The 13,491-nt window shown below is 35.7% G+C and overlaps 1 long non-coding RNA gene across 1 annotated transcript in view; it reads left to right on the top strand.

Annotated features, from left to right (window-relative positions):
- LOC311071511 overlaps positions 1 to 8,089 on the top strand; it is a 123,795-nt gene extending 115,706 nt beyond the window's left edge. The window contains exon 3 of the long non-coding RNA XR_014603885.1: positions 7,862 to 8,089. This is a non-coding gene — a long non-coding RNA (uncharacterized lncRNA). The remainder of the gene's footprint in view (positions 1 to 7,861) is intronic.
- The last annotated feature ends 5,402 nt before the right edge of the window (positions 8,090 to 13,491 follow it).

Genomic DNA, 13,491 nt, shown 5'->3' on the forward strand with positions numbered 1-13,491 from the left:
TTTAAATCTTTGGAATTAAAATAGCCCCACATCATCACATACCCTTCAACACACCTAGATATAAGCATGGTTTTATTTCAGTTAGCCTAATAGCTGGTTTGATTTGCATTAAGAGATGATCTTATGGAAACTACCCCATGCCAATCTGTAGGTATGGTGAAGGGTATGTGATGATGTGGGGCTATTTTAATTCCAAAGGCCAAGGGAACTTTATCAGGATGCATAGTATCCTGGATCCATGAAGTAACTGGCCTTTAAAAATAAAAAGCTTCCTGTATTTTAAGGAAGAACAATTATTATTTACAATACGTTATTCATTCACAAATAAAATTGGTGTCCTTAAAGGTTCCTGTTTTCCTCATTTATTTTAATTAAGGCATTAAGATCAATTTCCAAAAGATGATTTTTTTTAGATTTTTTTCCTCTTTTTAGTCACCTTTAGCTTGGGTGTGTTAACGTATGCTAAGCACTGTACACGTACGTTATAAATTTAGTTGATAGATATATATATATATATATATATATATATATATATATATATATATATATATATATATATATATATATATTATAGAGGTGGGCATAGATTAATTTTTTTAATCTAGATTAATCTAGATTAATTTTGAAATTAATCTAGATTAATCTAGATTAAAATGGCTCATTTGAATTCTGCCGAAGGCATTCAGAATATGTGTGCTACCCAAATAATGACTATAAAGTAAGTCTTTGAGAACGGGTTTCTCAAGCCAGGTGGCGCATTAGACCAGGGGCTCATCTCCTGTTTCCAAAATGCATCACAAACTGCTTGAGAAAGCTGTTCTGCTCATAGACTGTAAAAGGTTACTACTGTACTGTTACCGTCCGTAGGCAACATTAGGTAGGCCTATGTTATTATCAACTACTATAGGCTATCAATTAGGGATGGGCGATATGGCATAAAATCCATATTGTGATATACATTGCAGCCTCTTGTGATAACGGTATATATTATAATAAAACTATTTCAGAACAGGTTACACAGACCCTGCTAAAGGGTTTTGCTTTTTTTTTTTTTTTAAAGGGTGTATGTAGTTTTGAGAACAAATATTGTCTAAAACTGTAAGTATACAACATAATTTTGCAGATAAATAAAATGTAAGTACACTAGCTGCAGAGACTTAAGTAGGTCTAATGTTTATTATGGCTTGGAGCTTATGAAACCCCCAATTTAAAATTAGAATATTGTCTAACTGATGTCTTTTCAGTTAAAAAGAAACACAACAACGATTCTTAAAATCGGGCGCAGACAGAGATTATGTGCTACACCACGATATATTGGGAATAATACGCGCGCGCTGATATTCAGTGATATCATATGTTTCGTTTTGAATTTGAGGTGGTAGAAGGGATTAGTCGTGTGTTAACTTACCGAACTGTTAGGCTACCCCACACACTCTGTCTATGTAGTTTGCTGCTGCTCGTCGGACGGCTTAAATCCAAACCAAGTCCAAATAATGTATGTTGCACCGATCTTTTTCACCAGCTTTCACTTTCAGCCGTGTTTACTTAAGATGACAATGAATATGATGCGTTGCAGCCGGGTGTACCTCGCGGCCGCGAGTAGATTGCGTCATCATAGCTTGTGTAGTATAGAGCCAGCTCCCAACACAACTTTGAGAATAGATTAACGGTGATATTTTTTTTATCGCGTGATAAGAGTCTCGCGTTAACGCAGCACGTTAACGCCGATAACGGCCCACCACAGTGATGTCATCGTCCAGGGGTGCGTTTCCCAAAAGCATCGTTAGCCAACTATGTTCGCAAGTTCCGTCGTTATCAGCATAGTTTGTGTTTCCCGAAACCATTGTTCAAACGAACATTCGCAAACAGCATCGCAGAGTTGTGTGGTTGGAACGACAGCTGTCGAGCTGTGGTTAAAATCATAGTTTCTAGTTTGCATGACATGTGAACTTAATAAATCCTTATCTTGAGCAAAATAAGCAAGCTGACATTCAGTACAACCCGTGTTATTTATTTAGAATACATACAAATGTCATTTACGACTTTTAGTTTGTCAAGAGATTTAAAGCACCGTTTTTGAAGAGTGCGCATGTGTGAACGTGCTCTACTATGTAAGAATGAGCCTATGATTGAATCTGGAAATAAAGCCAAATAACAGAAAAATTTGAAATAGTCCTCAGATGCAATGTCTGTTATTTATAGCAAAACATCGAGCGTTAATTCGATCTCAAACAGATTAATTAAAAGAAGTTATAACTCCACCAAGTGCGTGACGTCATAAACCAAGATGGTTGAAAGACCACTTTGCGACGGTACGGTTTCGGGAAACAGTCGTGACTAGCTAGTTGATTTCTTCAACGATGCATCGTACTATGGTAGGTAAGCAATGAGTAACGTCGTTGTTCGGGAAACACACCCCAGCTCAGTTCATTTCTCATATAATGGTGTCAATGCAGGCAGATCAATAATATTGTTATTGAATATTGTTGGTGGTTGAGGAGATTTCCCCTTCCATATGTAAAGGGCTTTGAATACCTAGAAAACCGCTATATAAATGTAAAAAAAAAAGATTTTTTTTTATTATTATTAAGTGTCCCCAACTAAGCAAGACAAAGGCGAAAAAGGCGACAGTGACAAAACTCAGTCACAGAATGGAGGAAAAAAACCCTTGGGAGAAACCAGACTCAGTCGCTCAGTTCTCCTCTGGCCAACGAACCAACAGTGTATGATTATGATTATGATTCAGGCAGCATTACAGGTCAGAGGTCAGATTGGATCAGAACATTCAGAATATTATCCAGTTTCATCGGGTTAAAGATCGGAGTCACACCGTTATGAAGACGGGGACAAACAGCACAATGACAATGTTTAGCAAAGTTTCTAAAGACTTTAAAAATAAATATACATTTATACATAATCATTTATTTGATATGAAATAAGAGTTAGTGCTGATATTGATTATGGCACTGGGATGTTTTATTGTCAGTGTTTCAGATCACAGTATGAGAGCGATGCGGAGTGAAGCAGAAACACCAGTTGTTTTTAATGTTTTCTCTCACTCCAGGATTGATCTAAGTGGTTTCTTTCATCAGTGGTCATGGAAATGTCCGACACAGGATGAATTGTGAACACAATGAGTATTTTAAATGTGGTTTTAGCTATTAATGATGAGATTCTTGTCTTATAAGATGAACGGCATGGAGTAGCTCTGAGCAAACGCACTCTTGAAAGGATTTTAACCCCCTGAGGTCGGAAATCGCGCCGGCGCGATAGGCTCGCTCTTTTTCTTATCAGTTCAAACGAGATTCAAAATTCTTTGTTGACTTTGATCTTACAAACCAGTTTCATACATCAATCGATCCTGATAAGTGTGTATTATTTTTGTGTATACTCACAATAAAAACAAAGTGTTATGCTTTTTGCCAAATAAAGAAAAATAAACGTGATGCGAGTTCTGCCTTCTCTCTGTCAGTGAAGTCCATTCTGAAACGCGTCCGAAAATGGACTGTAACTCAGCGAATACTCAGTCAAACAGGCATACAGACGCACAGGCATGAAGCTTGAATTCTCTTCTTTTAAATGAAGAAATTTATTTAAAAAACAAATATACTCATCTTGTGAAATCTGTATTAAAAGAGAGCGATTCCAGTCGAGCTCATTAGAGCTCATTCAAATGTAATGTGACCACGCTCCGGAGAGCGCGCGCTATTCAAACGCAAATTTCGAGAACCATTTCAGACCTGTGAAACGCCCACATCAGCTGTAAACACAGCGCGCCGCGAGTGAGGCATGATATAGCCTACCTAATAATCCTGGAGAAAAGTTTCCTCTGAACAGTGCTGATATGAGGAGCAATAGATCCCGCTGAGGAGTGAGGTTGGCTAAGTTATCTTTTCTCAAGTGTTAATGTGGAATAACGTTAGTGTAGGCCTATGTAAACCGCAAAAAGATGAATCGCGTTTCTATAATATGAATCGCGTTTCTGTGAGATGAATGAAGGGTACATATTTGTAAAGACTGTTTAGCCTAAATATGAATCGCGTGTCTGTGTGTAAAAGAATAAACCACTTTAATCAACTAAAATGCTTTGCTATACTGAGATGAGTAAAAATCGACTGAAATATGTTGAAATTAAATGTCTTTGTATAAGCAACGTATTAAACTGCAAATTAACATTTATATGCCCTAATATTTCATAAAAACAACATTAAAGTCAGGCGAAATATGAAAGACAACATTTTGTTGACTAGATTTGGGTATAGTTTTTACTGTAGAATATACTGCCACATCAAATAAGCTTTTGTTTAACAATTTTTAAGTTTAGCAAAAAAAAAAAAAAAAAAAGTTTAGCATATGTTCTATATATATATATATATAGATGTTACAATGTTGGCTATATTCAAACTAATGAATACATATGATAAAATGTAGGCCTATAATAATTTTTTTACAAAGAAAGAGTACACTTGAAATATTGTTGAAATTGTAATTATTGTTGTAATTGTAACCTTTTTAATAAAATAACAAAACATATTTACAAGAATCTTAAATGGTCAATATAAGTCTTCTTCTAAATATATCTTTTGTCCTTGCATTTATTATTGTGGCTCAGTCAGTGTCACTCCTGAATGAATGGCTCATTATGCAAGTCATTACGCATAATGGGTGGGACATTGTATTCTCAGGTGTAAACTACTCCCCCTTTACGCCCCCCTCGCATATTGGCTTTCCAAGCAAAACCTGTCTTACACAATTTAAATCAATCTATTGTTTTATGTGAACGATAAAGCAAGACTATTTTCACATAATTTTGAAGCCAGAACTCAAAGCGACAACATCCATTAGTCTAAAGTCTTGTGGACACATATTTAGTATGTTTTTTGAGGTCTTATTTCAGCAACTTTCATTTTTATTTTTTTCAATAACCACGCATAAACATTATTATCTTAAAAATACAAACATCTACATACATGTTGCTCACATATTATGGTAGCCCTGTTTGTGCTATATAGAGTGAATTTACACCTTTGCCATTAACATGTTTAGAAATAACTGAAAAAAGCACAAATGTCAGGGCATGTCAGAACATCCCAAGGGCCCCAAAAACACCTTAGATCCCAGAGGGTTAACAGTGTTGGGAAAGCTGGATAATGTAGAGAGCTAAGCTAGCAGTTACTGTACATTAAATGAAGCTTCACTACACTGAAGCTTCACCCTGGGAAATGTAGCAAGCTAAGATACAGCAATATGGCAAAAGTAGTTTACTACATCTAAGCTATTTTTTTTTAATTAAATGTTTATATTGAACCATCTTCACTCCAAGTCACTGCTATCTCAGTGATCAATAAAACTATCAGTCAAACAGATAGACAGGCATAATTCATCAGTTCAATTGTTTATTCAACAACTGTTCCAAGCCAATTTAGCAAAAAACAAAACAAAAAAAAAACATAACATAACATAACTATATAAAACCATAACTACAACAACTATAACAAAACCAGGTGTCGGGAGTGTGTGCATCTTTCCATCAAGTAAATTTCCTATGAGGGCCTATGAAATCTGTTTTATTTTTTCCCACATTCCAAATAAATTTTTTTCCATGTAGATTTTTTCTGTATTCTGTTTTACATTTTTTGGACTCCCATTTTAATGGTTAAATTAAATTAAAATGAACATTTTATTAATAAAACATGTCTAATTAATTGAAATTATGTGCAATTTTGGCCACGATTTGGCAGTCTGAGACAAATTTTGCAAATCCTAAAATAATCCTCTGATCCAAAGATAAAATCTGAAGTCTTTGATCGTTAGTTTGACATGTTCACCGACAGCTGATTAATGACCGTTGCGATCAAATTTGAGCTCAGCTGAAATTCTGTTTTTTCAAGACAAGCCATGACCAAAATTAACCTTAGAGATTCCTCAGGGGCAGGGGCTCAAATTTAAAAAATGGCATATATATATTAGTAAATATTACAGTAATATTTAACTTTATTAACTTAATAAAATCTCTGAATATCATTTACTTGATTGTTTGAGTTAAACATACCAAAATAATTGACTAAAAATCCAACATTTAATTTTATCTAAAATTTTGTTATATTTAAGTTTTTTTTTTTTTCACTAAAAGAATTTAGTATTTGACGAACCAATTATTTCTTTATAATACACTTAATATATTTGTGAAATTTCTATCAAAATATTTGAGAATGGAGAATTAAACTGATCTGTTTCAAGAAACAAAAATATTCCTTAATTCAAATCAATATTATTATTATATTTAACACTCTTAAGAAATTGAGTAAGTTTACTCAATTAAAACAATGCACCCCTCCCCCGCCCTCTGACTTGATGACAACTCAAAGGTTGAGTGAGCGGGCTGTTTGAACTCTCTCCAGTCCAGAACAGTTCTCCTCTTCTCTTCTCAGCTTTGCAGAATTGGTGCATTTCCTCTGTGAAATTCAGGTTTGTGAATGTTTTATTGTATCTATGAAATCATTACTGTGCTTTAAATCATTTTATTTAATGCAAAACAACATACAGAGGCGTAATGTGACACCTAAACAAGAGTCTGTCTTTTCAGCATGATTGAAACGCCTTGCATAAACACACAACTTTATTCCTAATGATAATGAATATAATTAATTTGGATTATAAATGTATAATATTGTATACATGTTAAAACAGTGTAAAATATGCTGTATTGCTGTACTCATAAACAATAAAGGCCATTGTCATGTAAACTGGTGGTTGTATGGAATACTGTTTTACAAAGGTTTAGAGGAAATAAAAAAGTTAATATTACTCAAATAAAAACAGTTAATATTACTCATAAATATTGGTTTTTAAATGTTTAAATGTTAAATTATTTCTACTCAATTGTATTTGTTAATGTACCAGATGCAGTTACTTTTTTTTTTTACTTGCATTTACTCCATTCATATAGTATATTTAATTGATTTCGCAGCTTTAAAATTTAATCAATTATTTTGAGTGTAAAAATGTTTCACCAAAATTTTTTAGTTAATAGTTAAACTTTTTGTGTGCAGTGGTCAGAAAGAGGGGAGACACTTTGTTTCTCTCAATATGATTCTAGAGTCGCTACTCGCTCCACAGCTAATCGCCGTCACTCTCTCACTTCTCCCTCGCTCTACCACACAGTCCCCACACACACACACTTGCCTGCTCGACGCACACACCAGCGCACAAGTATACACATCAGGCCACTTACATACGGTGAAAGCTCTGCGTGGAGCCTCCGCAGGAACATAAAGCAATGAAGAAATTGACAGAGACAACCAAAACGAAGCGAAAGAAAAGAAAGGACCTAAAGAAAGAGCGAAGGGAGCCAGTGGAGCAAAAGAAAGAACACAAAAGTAAGTAAATGAGTGTTGCTCAGGGAGAAGACGAAATAACAGAGATATAAAGTATTTTTCAGAAGGTCAAAAGTAATGCCTCCTCGGCAGCTTGGACATACTTTGATTTCAAGCCAGCAGATGTTGCACAGGCTAATGCACTATGCAATGGTGGTAAGCCACACAAAAGGCAATACAACAAACCTATATTCGCATCTTAAGAACCACCACAAGCCACTTTATGATGAGTGCATGATGCTACCCCCCCAAAAAACAATTTTTTAACTCTAATACGCCAGAGCTAGCCAAACAAGCCTCGCTAGCGAGTGCTTTTGCTAGTGGCACAAAAAAAGAGACATACCGAAATCACCAATTCTATAACGTACTATTTGGCCAAAGATATGATGCCATCCACACAGTGGAAAAGAAAGGCTTCAAGAAGCTTCTGAATGTACTAGACAAACGGTCCCAAATCCCATCCTGCATCTGTTTCTCACAGGTAGCTATCCCACAACTGTATGAACAGTGCAGAAAGGCGGTGCAGGCAGAGTTTGGAGTCGGGAAAGATTGAATATGTTTCATCCACGACCGACCTGTGGTCCAGCCGCACTACAGAACCGTACATAAGTCTCACTGTGCACTATATTACGCCCGAGTACGAACTCGCCAGCAAATGCCTTCAGACTTCCTACTTCCCCGAGGACCACACGGGACAAAACATCTCCGTTGGCCTAAGGGTATGGCGTCAAATGGTGGACAAAACAGTGCAAGCGCATAAAACACAGCGCGCAAGTGAATTACAACAGTGTGAGCAACGTGACAAAGCTCGCACGTAAAATGTACACATGCAGAACTCTCAAATCCCAAACTGGAGCACAAAAAATATGATTGTGCACACAAATTAACAAGTCGCAAGCAAAAATAACAGCCGTGAGTCCTGACAGGTTCTACACGCGCAAGTTCTTTTGCACACGCGCGCGCAGATTTGAACACAAGCTCGAGTTCTTTTCTACACGCGCATGCAGAATAGACCACTGTCTATTTCATTTTACCTGATCTCAGATCAGTTTTTTAAATATTAATGTTTATTGACACATTTTTATAATAAAAAAGGAGTTGTAGGTAAAAGTGTCTAATTGGTCTGATTACCAAGCTCTCCATAAAACAAACAAAACAAGCCCTTCAATTTAATAAACTAACACATATTATAAAGACATTTCATATTTACTGGTATTAGATGATTTGGTAATTGCATTGAATAGATTAGACTTTAAATTAAAACATTTGCATTTGGTGTGTAAAAGGTGTTTTTATGCTGAGTTTCCGCTGTTCTGACCAGAGTGTGGCGTTTCCAGAGCTTCAATACAGTGAATCATTATGCAAATCAATCGGTTCAATGGTTTCTAAAAGCTTTGTTTCTCCCATCACTAGAGCAACATGATTCTGGTTCACTCTTGAGTTGATAACAGCAGGCCAGATAGCAAACTTTGCCTGGCCCACCTCCACTTCTGGCTGGGTCCCCGGCCCAAAACTGGCCCAACACACTGAACATGGACACACAGAGCTTCCTCTGGCCCAGATGTGGCCCACACCCTGTAAAGTGACTCTTTTTGACTGATATGGCCCAGGTCTGGCCCAGGCACTGTAAGACAGATCTGGCTGAGAGTCGGCTGGGCAGAAACTGGCAGTGAAACACACATTCAACCAAGAGTTTTTTATTATAAAATTAACAAATACACTTTAATATAAACATGTATGAACAATGAACAAATACACTATGATATTAACATTTATTACATGGCTTGGCTGAATTCCAATGTAGAAAGCGTTCTGTTATTTCTTGATATAACTATAGTCTCTCGAACTATAACAGACCGTTGCCATGAAAAACAGCACGTTGCTATGGACGCGGAACAGACTATTTTCTTTAGCGGAAGCAATACAATTGTTTTTAAATCAATAAACTCCTTTTTAAATCAGTAATTTGTGTCAAATTATTTATTTATTTTTTGCGTCGGGCTCCCTTTCAGCCTGTCGGGGTTGTTATTCGCTATAACAACCGCCTCGCTATACATTATCCCTTACTTATTAACAACACACCGATTCTTCATTTGTGATCATTAGTTATGATTTTCATATATATTTACACCATTGTCTATAAATGTAATGATTATGTAACAGTTAGTGTCAGAACTACTGACACTAACTAAATATTTAACACTAACTAAATATTTTAAAATATTTTTTTAAATATTTTTTACAATATTTTTATGATATTTTTATATTCTAAACTTTTTAATCTCCTATAAATGATCAGTTTGTCTGCGCTGCTTCACTAAAGCAGAAGTGAAAGTGTTCCAGTCCAGATCATGTAACCAATCAGAGAGTGAGACTGAAACCCCATTTGCATTGTCAGGGTGGAGTGATTGTGATCCTCTCAGAATAGAGCAGCTCTGTCTCCAGAGACCATGTTCAAACCCCAAGAGCTTTATTTGACATTTACTGCTACATCAACCTTCTGAAAAGCACCTGCATCTTCATCTGTTAGTTGAATGATGTTGTCAGACACAAAGTGAACTTGTTGAGAAGCTTTATTGAATGTTGCAGCAAACACAGCAGATTGAAAGATCACACACACACACACACACACACACACTCAGTTTCAGTATTGAGTTGTAAATCACTACAGCTGCAGCACTAGACTCATGTGAATCCTGCCTGACACAGGACACTCAGATACGGCTCATCTTCAGGAGAGAAACATCAGCACTCAGAGCTCTTGTGGAACGAGACCTCATGAGGAGCTCCATCATGTGTTACTCTGCAGACGTACAGCTCTCCCGCTTCCCAGCGTGCTTTGCTGAGGGTCAGGACGCTACTGCGGCTGTAGCGGCCGTCCTGCTGGCTCTCTGCGCTGGTCAGAACCCCCTCGGTGACCTCTGACCCGTCCAGTGTCCAGCTCACCAGCGCCCCCTGTGGAGAGTAAGAGCTGAGCAGGCAGAGCAGTGCGGCTGAGTCTCCAGAGATCTGCAGAGAAGAGGGCGGCAGCAGAGACACTGAGGGCTTCACTGTGGGACCAGCTGCAGGAGACAAACACAACACATTCACACACACACACACACACACAATTAAATTTTTAATGCATTAATTATTCATTGCTATATTCATTAAAATGCATGTATGATCTCATAAATAAGTGTAACAGCAGTTATAACACATATTATCTATTATCAGGCCGATCTGACTGCTTTAATTCCAGCAATTATTCACTCTGAACATAAATATCTTAAATTTTGAGATATTCACCTGAACTGAAAATGTAACTCAATTTCAAACAGAGTTAAAACACAATTGAATCACACAGAATGAACAAAACACTGAATTATAAGCACAACATGAGCAAAAGAGATTCAGTATCATTGACTGAACTACAGAAAGCAGCAACATTTACATTCTGATGTCAAATCTCTTTTTCCATGTATGATTTCTACAATAAAAGATGAACTAAATATGAACTCAGTGTAGAAATAAATGAAGGAAAAACAAACCTGTAATAAACTGATTAAACTCATAGTGAAATACGTTTAGAATTTTGTTGTTGAAAAGAATAATGCGGTTCTTCTGAATATATAAACATGACACTATAATTGTTTTAGATTATATAATAATAAAACATTATTGCTAACACTTATAATAGTCTTTTTAGTGCATTAATGATGCCTTAATAATAATAATGCATTACTGCACTTTATAATGCATGTATGATCTCATGACAAATTGTAACCACGATTATAAAACATTATGATATTATCTATTTATTGTTACATTATTACATTAAAACAAATAACCAACAACTATTTTCCTTTATAACAAGGAATTTGTAAATATTATAATGCATTTTAACTTTGGATACAATAATTTACGAAAAGATACATCTACATTAACATCTACATAAAAATTAAAATCTACATTATTAATATTTTTATAATGACCACCATATCTACTAATCATTATTATTGATAAATGTTGTTATTGTTTCAACTGTAAACACTTTCTGAAATATAAATAGTATTTTTTTTATATGTAATTAAATAGACAGACTTACCGATCACCAGTTTAGTTCCTCCACCGAATGTGCACCACAGTGATACAATCTAATGAAACGCTCGTACAAAAACCTCTATTCCACTCGAGTGAACACACACTCCAGCAGAGAGAGAGAAACAACACTTCAACACACTGATATTAGAAGATCCTCAGCTCTTCTCAACACTCACTCATTCAGATTTGACTAAATGCTTTCTGATATAACACTGTTTAAAGAAATATATTTGATGAGCTGTGACCTCTGAGGTGACCTTTGACCTCTTTGATCATGGATGATGTTGTGGAGTTTCTCATAATGATGCTTCTGTTCTTCATATGCAGATCAGTCATCATGATTCACAGAAAAACCTGCAGCTTCAAATAAATGAATCAATAATTCTGAACATTTCAGATGCACATTGTTTAATATATAATGACCTGATTATGAGTCCTGATGAACTTCATGCATGTGGAAAATGTGGGGAAAATAGACATCATGAAAATATTTCCCAGAGAGCAACATGTCAACATTGATTCCAAAGACCATAATGGACTTTTTTTTATTATTCCTCTAAATATAGTAAAACTGATTTATTTAGTTCTTGATTTCTCATTGTTAACATGCTTATAAAGGTGTAGCACAGAACTGTACTCAGAGAAACTGCTGCGTATGACATATGTTTAAAATGATCTACATTCATGATTCTCCAGACAAAACCGAGTGTCTTATCAGCCTGACAGACATAAACAAAAATATTTCACAACTAATAAATATGTACAATTAATCACTAAATGGTTCAATAACATTATTCTGAAAGTAAAATCTTCTATGTAGAGTTTATGAGTTTGTTATCAGCACAAGCTGTTGTAAATCCTGCCCACTTCTTTGCATTGTCAGCACATGCTTCAGTGCTCTGAGAGTGTTTATAGTGCTGTGAGTTTAACACTTCATGACTGAGAGCAGAACACAATCTTCATCATCACACAAGACTAAACTACAGCAATGAACACAATCAACATCTTCATCTGGACCATTGCACTGTTTATTCAAGGTTTGTGTAATACAGTTTTTACAATAATTATTAGTTTTCTTAAAATGTGAATATATATATATATATATATATATATATATATATATATATATATATATATATATATATATATATATATATATATATATCATATACTGTATATCATCATATATATTATTTTTGTTTGTGCTTTCTTTCAGAGTGTAGAGGACAGATCACTGTAACTCAGAGTCCATCAATAACAGCCGTTCAACCAGGAGAAGAAGTCAGAATAAACTGTAAAACCAGCAGTAATGTGTATGTGGCTAGTGGTTATCATCGTTTAGCCTGGTACTCACAGAAACCTGGAGAAGCTCGTAAACTCCTCATATATTATGCAACAACCCGTAATACTGGAACTCCATCTAGATTCAGTGGCAGTGGATCTGGCAGTGATTTTACTCTGACCATCAGTGGAGTCCAGACTGAAGATACAGGAGATTATTACTGTCTGAGTAGACACTATATCAACAGTAAAGCTGTGTTCACACAGTGATAAAGAGTCGTACAAAAACCTCTGTCAGTCAGACGTCACAGTGACTGCACTGATACAGCTGAGAGAAACTGCAGCTGCTGATGGAGGATCACAAACTACACAATATCAGTGTTTAGCAAAGTTCTAATGACTTTAAAAATATACATTTATCGGTAATAATATATTTGATATGAAATAAGAGTTAGTGCTGATGTTGTGGGGGGGGGGTCATTCTTTATCATCTACCTGTCAAATTTGTAACTGAGACAAGATGATTTCCCTTAATGACAAAAAAAGCAGGATTGGAAATATATTCATCCCAGAATATATTTTTAATGACCTTAAAGGGATGGTTCGGAGTCAAATCAACCTAGGGTCCTTTGCACCATGACCTCGAGCCAAAACACCCCCCCAGAAGCCTTTTTTCCCTTGGTCGAACATTATTAAAGTTAGAGCTTATTTAGAGATTTCAGCCTTAGTGCAGGCGCTAATGGATCCAAGG

The sequence above is a fragment of the Abramis brama genome (assembly GCF_963993115.1).
Source record: "Abramis brama genome assembly, chromosome: 20".
In the NCBI taxonomy this organism is placed as follows: Eukaryota; Metazoa; Chordata; class Actinopteri; order Cypriniformes; family Leuciscidae; genus Abramis; species Abramis brama.